We start from the raw sequence: 7,734 nt of genomic DNA, 5'->3' as shown, positions 1-7,734 counted from the left end.
TCAGTCTTTTCTCCTACTGACTAACAACAAATCCATTCTTCCGTTTAACAAACAAAAATCCTCCGACGATGGTACGTGACGGTGGGGACAGGAGGTGGTGACCTCTGAAAACCCTCAGTCACAACCCATCCACACGAAAGGTGGTGTCGACCCATTGTTCGCTAAGTGATGGGACTAGGGAACAACACAGCTCGGCAGCAGCCTACACTATTGAGCAGATCTATTCAGAATCTGTTTCGCTTACCCCACATGAGAAAAAAAAACTAGAAAAGGTGCCCTAATCATAGCCCTCCTAAACTTAACCTGGCTGAGAAGCCTCTCCCAGCAAGGTCACTTAAAGGCGACATGAATAATGATAATTAAACAACAGCAAGGAGGGGGTTCAATTTCCAACTCTTCACAGGGGGCGTAATAATCGCCGCTGTCGGTGTTATCAATAGATCCAATCACCACAATCAATGACTGCAACTCCGATCCCAGTAAGAGATATTGCAATTTTGAGTCTACCCAACCCTGACAACCACAAACTTAGCCTCTACCGAAACGAAGTGGCTCTTGGGTTGGATTACTTGAAATCTAATAACAACGAACCAATAACAAAGAAATACTCCATAAAAGTATGTGATGAATTTTAAAACAGATGCGGAACCCTAAACGATATGTGGTCCCAAGGAAAAACACTAACAGCAGAACTAAAATCAAGAGTTCAGTATGACAAAGTTAAATCTTTAACAATCCTGGCAAACACCCCAATCCAAACGACACCACCAGTGTAGAAGTCCGCATTCGGCCACTACGATTACATACAGAAGAAATAATGGAAAGAATAGTAGTGATCTTTAATCAACCACATCTTTCAACCTACCTAACTGTGGGTTACTTAAGATATGAAGATATGGCTTCCAAGCGTTTTATTTTCCCCAGAGCACAATAAGCCTTCGCTCCCTGTACACGGAAATCTGGAGTCCAGGTCAGGCCATTGTTCAGTATGCTACCTAGCACAACGGCATGATCTTTCATTGGGATGTATTGGGTTGCTTATCTTCAGAGGAGTTTCCATGATTGTCCTATTGGGTTTGTCGCCGTTAGAGTAGACAGCTTTACTCTTCGACGCGCTGAACTTGATATGCCACTACTGCTCCCATGCGTGTGTCCCGTCAAGTATGTTTTGCATTATGTATTAAGTTCCCTTCATTGTTTTGTGTCTACTATTATGATTAGTGTCGTCCACATAAGAAAGAGTAAGGGCCTGGTTACGTAGGTAGGCCGGCTCTGGAATATCATTCCTATATAGATTATAAAAAGTGGGGACAAGGACAGTATCCTGAGGCACTCCAGCCTTAGACACAAAAGGCCGGGACAGGCAGCCCCGTCATTTTATTCTTAATGTCCTGTCATCCAGGTAATTACAGCCTCCCCCTGATGCTGACTGAGGTCGAGGGGTACCTTGTCTTCCTGATCTACTCTGGGCATCGCCCCTCCTAACAGAAACATCACGTGGACGCAACCTCCTGATTTCATATATGAACTGCTCCGGACCGCCTCAAGGTTGTAGTTCTGGTGGGTGACAGTCCCGCAAACCTGAAAAGAAGATACTACCCACAACATATTGACTGTTCCTAGGGATGATCAGGACGTTACTGTGCCAGTATTAGGGATTGAGTCAGATGATATGCACCACAAACAACTGTCCCCATCAGAAGGTTCAGAATGCCACAGTCTGATTCATCACGGGTTTGTGATGGAGCAATTCCAGGACCTCTGAATCATTACTCTATGCTACCAACATCAACCTACTCAACTAAAACAATAAAAATATATGCTACACTTCAGACATCTTGAAAGACTCCACGCCAAATACAAACACCCAATTCAACACATTCTACCCAGACCTCACTGTGCAGGCTCTTTGTCCTCAGTGCCTATCTCCTCACCGATATACACGAGAAGTCGTGAATAATCATGAGAATATTGTCTAATGCAAAATTCACTGTTGCACGCGGAAAGTGAAATGAACTCACTTCTTGTAGGAAATATGCACACACTTTACACGGACAACAACACACTCACAAGCGCAAACATATACACTTGCTTTTTCTTCTAATGAAATTCACATAATTTCCAACTTTCTCTCAGATAGTTTTTTTCTTATTTCAGCTTCCCTCTCACTAGAATTTTCCTTTTTTTTTTCTACAATGATATCTCCGACCTTTTTCCCATCTTTCGTTGGTTAATATAGACAAGAGTATCGATCCTCCTGCCACCTGACTTCTGAGCCACGATATAAAACTCAATAAAGTATCCTTAAAAACGCTCATTGGCAATAGCCACCTTTTATACACAATTATCTTTTCATTTTCTTATAAACTTAATTTGTCTTCCACAAACACCGATCTCGCGAAAGTGGGTGGTCTGACCTAGCCGATCCATGATCTATCCATACCTCTGAGGACAGCTCTAGCAAAAAGTCCGGAACGTCAGGTAGCAAACTTCCTCATCGAGTCCGATGTTTATGTTTTTTCATAGGATATGTATACGCATATAAATACGCGCGCGCACGCACACACACACACACACACACACACACACACACACACACACACACACACACACGCACACACGCACACACACACAATCGGTGGCGCGGTTGGTAGAGTCCCAGAAAGTCGGTACGGAGGTGCAGGCGGTACCTGGTTCGAATCCTGTCCAGGGCTGAAATTATTTCAGTATCGCTGCGCTTCGAGTCGTTACTCCAACTCTCGTGGGCGGAGAGTTGGGTGTGTCTGCGTGTAAGGCATAGAATTACCCATAGATCGGTCATACGAGCTCTGAGCTCTCTTCCGGGAGGGAAATAGCTGTCGATCACAAGTCCAACACGTAATCCAAAGACCAAGGTGAAACACACACACACACACACACACACACACACACACACACACACACACACACACACACACACACACACACACACACACACACACACACACACACACACACACACACACACACACACACACACACACACACACTGGAGACGGGACACCACGAGCATAGCTCCCCTTCCCGTAAAATACAACAAGGTAAATACACACACACGACTCGGTGGCTCAGTGGCAGAGTTCCCGGCCGCCACTACGGCGGTCCGGGCTCGAATCCCGGCCAGAGCTGAAATAATTTTAGTATCGCTGCGCTGCGAGTCGTTACTCCAACTCTCGTGGGCAGGGAGTTGGTTGTGTGTGTGCGTGTAAAGTCACAGCATTACCCATAGATTGGCCATATATGAGCTCTGAGCTCTCTTCCGGTAGGGAAATAGCTGTTGGTCACGAGTCTAATACGTGATCCAAGATCATGGTGAATCACACACGCGCACACACACACACACACACACACACACACACACACACACACACACACACACACACACACACACACACACACACACACACACACACATATATATATATATATATATATATATATATATATATGTGTGTGTGTGTGTGTGTATTTACCTAGTTGTATTTACCTAGTTGTATTTTACGGGAAGGGGAGCTATGCTCGTGGGGTCCCGTCTTCATATCTCATTTTATCTAAACTATTTTTAAATTCATGTATTGTTTTTGCACACACCACTTTCTCATCTAACTTGTTCCAACTGTCTATTGCTCTGTGAGGAAAGCTGTTCTTTTTAAAATCTCTTCTATAGCTGTCTTTTTTTATTTTCTTTCCGTGTCCTCTTGTATTTCTGTCATCCCATTTTATCAGATTCTCTCTATCAGTAATTTCTATGCCTTTCATGATTCTGTAAATAGCTATCAAATCACCTCTCTCTCTTCTTTGCTCTAGTGTCTGTAGTTTAAGTTTTTGTAGTCTCTCTTCATATGATAGTTTTGAGAGTGTTGGTGCCAGTTTTGTAATTGCTCTTTGTATCCTTTCAAGTTTTTTTATACATTTTTTTGTACTTGGTGACCATATCGTTGCTGCATATTCCAATCTTGGTCTTATCAGGGTGATTAGGATTTTCCTCACCATTTCTTCATCCAGGTATGTAAATGCCACTTTGATTGTTCTTATTAAATTATAAGTTTCTCCAAAAATCTTATTTATATGTTTCTCAGGTGACATATTATTCATAACAATGACTCCCAGGTCCTTCTCATTTTCTACTTTTTTTATTCCTTCTTCTCCCAAATTATATGATCCTGCTATTCTGTTTTTGCTTTTTCCAAATTCCATTATACTACACTTTTTTGTATTGAACTCCATCTCCCACTTCCTACTCCATTCTTGTACTTTATTTAGATCCCTCTGTAGTGATTCACAATCTTCTTCAGTTTTCACTCTTTTCAGTAGTTTTGCATCATCTGCAAAGAAGCTCATATAGCTTTCAATTCCTTCATCCATATCATTAATATATATAGCAAACATTATTGGGGCCAGAACTGTTCCCTGCGGGACACCGCTTATTACTTCATTCCATTTTGAGTGCTGATCTCTTATCACTACTCTCATTTTTCTTTCTTGCAAAAAGTCTTCCATCCAATTTAGCAATTTACCTTGTATTCCTCCTTCATATTCTAATTTCTTAAGCAACTTCTTATGTGGTACTTTGTCAAAAGTTTTTTTTAGGTCTAGAAATGCACAATCAGCCCATCCATCTCTTTCTTGTATTATATCTATTAGCCTTGAATAGAAACATATTAAATTGGTGACGCATGACCGTCCTTGTCTGAATCCAAATTGCCTTGGATTTAGTACGTTGTTTTTTTCCAAGTATTTTACCCATCTACTTTTGATAATTCTTTCACAAATTTTTGCTATTGTACTTGTTAGAGAGACTGGTCTATAATTGGTAGGTTCTTCTTTATTTCCTCCTTTATATATAGGTACTATATTTGCTTTTTTCCAATCTTCTGGAACTTTTCCTTCTTTTAAGGAACTGCTTATTATGCTATGTATTTTGTCTGCCAGTTCATTCCTGCATTCTTTCAGAATCCAGTTTGCTATTTCATCTGGCCCATGCGATTTTCTGACATCAAAATTACCCAAGTGTGTCAATATTTCATTCTTTGTTACTTCTATTTCTTCCATAGGGGGGACTTTTTCTTTCCACTCAATCTCTTCAGGTTGTATATTTTCCCTTGTAAACACTGATTTAAAATGTTTGTTCATAATTTCTGCCATTTCCATTTCCTCAGTGTATTCAACTCCTCCTTGTCTCAATTTCTCCAAGTCTTGTTTGTTTTTCAGTTTATTGTTTACAAATCTGTAGAATAGTTTTGGTTGATCTTTACACTTTTCTATAACATCTTTTTCATATTTTCTTTTTTTCTCTCTGCACTTTTGTACATATTCATTTCTATAACCAGTATATATTTTCCATTTTTCAGGTCTTCTGTCTTTTTTCCATCTGGTCCAGGCTTTGTCTCTTTTGTCTTTTAACTCCCTACAACTTTTGTTGTACCAGCATTTTACATATTCTTTTTCTTGTTTTTGTCTTGGGACATACTTTTCCACTCCTTTTTTGTAAATTTTTGTCAAAATATTCCATTTCTCTTCCACTGATGTTTCTTCTTTGTATATTTCTTCCCAGTTTTCTTGTTGGAAGAATTCTCTTATTTTATCAAAGTTTGTTTTTTCATACATCATTCTTCCTTTTCTATATTGTTCATTTCTTTTCATATATTTTTCTTCATTAAGTTCCAGTTCAATCAATATGTGGTCACTTTTACCTATTGGTGTTTTATATTCAATCTTGTCCACTATTCTAGGTTCAGATGTAATTATTAAGTCTAGCCTCGATGGTTCTTCTTCATTTCTATACCTAGTGTTCTCTTGTATCCATTGTGTCATTGAATGGTCAGTAATCATCTCAAGTAGAGCATTTCCCCATGAGTCATCACCACTCTTTGCTGTCATTTCTTCCCAGCAGATTTCTTTGCAATTAAAGTCGCCCATCATAACTATTCTTCCTCCGTCTTCCATTATTTTAGTTAATGCTATCTTTGTGTCCTCTAACATACTTTTATATTCACTCTCCTCCCATGAGGCTGTTTTCGGAGGCACATAATTGATCACAAATTTTCTGCTCTTCTTATCTCTGTCTTCCACTTCTATCATAATCATCTCTACTGTATTCTTTCCATATATGACACCTTTCACGTTTATATCCTTCTTAGTCAGGAACATAACTCCACCCCCTTGCTTTTTCTCTCTGTTTCTAATCCAATAATTGTATGCATCATGTCCTACACTGTTGGGTGGTAGTGGGCCTTTTAATTTTGTTTCTACAATTCCCATTATGTCCGGTTCTTTTTCTTTCAAATAATCATTCAGCTCATTCAATCCTGTTATTAATCCATCTATATTTGTGTAAGACACTCTTAGTTTTCTGCCACTTCCATTGTGTTCTCTGTTTCCCTTATGTTTTTCTTTTGTATGTCGAACTTCCTTAGTTTCATGTTCACTACTCTCCAATAGAATCTCTCTTTCTCTGACTCCGTTCTGTTCTCGTTTTTTGTCTTAGCTTCCAGTCTTTTCTGCTTTTCTTCCTCTCTTTCCTCTTTATTCATTTCTCTTTTTATCCATATCTTTTTGTGTTGTTCACTTGTTGCTAGTTTCCCTGTTTTGGATAAGATATTCTCTGCCGTTGTTTGTGACTTGAATTTAATCTTAATTGGTCTGGTCTTGTCTGTGCTATACTTTCCGAGTCTAAATTTCTCTTCGATTTGTTTCATAATTCCTGGTTCATCTTCCTGAACTGATTCTAGTAATTGGCTTACTTTTTCATTTTCCTCTTTGATTCTTGTGGTTCTATCTGTGTTGTGTTTCTCTTCCATTCCTAATATAATTATACATTTCTTCTTGTCTGCTAAATCCCTTACTATATTCTCCTTTTGTCTCATCACTTTAATAACTGAGTCTTCAGTATGTTCTTTCAATTGCTGTTTGACTATGTCAGTGAATGAAATCTTATTTCCTTCTTGGGTTTGCTTCCAATTTTTACTTTCTTTAGCTATTGTTTCTCTGTTTTCTTTACTATTCTTCTTCAATTCCTCATTCTCCCCCTTTACCTCTCTTAACTGTCTTTTTAGTTCTTCTATTTCATCAGTTAAGTTTTTATTCGCCTTTTCCAGTTCTTCCAATCTTTCAACCCTTTTTAAAATGGTGTTCATATGACCTAACCTACTCTCCAAGTCCTCGATCACCTTATCAACCTTCATCTCTAGTCTTGTCAGTCGGGGGGGTTTGAGTCCCCCCCACTCTCTTTAAATCCCTTGAAAATATTCTCATCACTTTCTGCTATATTGCTCCTATCTATACCTCTAATCTTCACATTCCTATTAGACATGTTATCATCCAACTCGTCTTGGGGTCTTTTGTCTACCCGGCGGCCCGTCAGGGCCATTTCCTCCACCTCCTCATTACCTTCCATTTCCCCAGTAATCCCTCCCCCTCTCCTCTTTCCTTACTTTCCCACTACCTCACGAGCAATTCCCCCCCCCCCTGCAAATACAAAAAGGCACTTCTCTTTGCGTTGGTATCCACAATCTGCACTTTTCTTCAGAGCGTTCGTCAAGCCGTCCGTTCGTTGAAAGTGTGTGTGTGTGTGTGTGTGTGTGTGTGTGTGTGTGTGTGTGTCTACATATATATATATATACTATATATATACATATATATATGTATATATATATGTATATATATATATATATATATATATATATATATATACAC

This window comes from Oratosquilla oratoria, chromosome 1 (assembly GCF_046742065.1).
Source record: "Oratosquilla oratoria isolate Oo_2021 chromosome 1, ASM4674206v1, whole genome shotgun sequence".
Taxonomy (NCBI): domain Eukaryota; kingdom Metazoa; phylum Arthropoda; class Malacostraca; order Stomatopoda; family Squillidae; genus Oratosquilla; species Oratosquilla oratoria.
Note: the sequence above shows the minus strand (reverse complement) of the source record.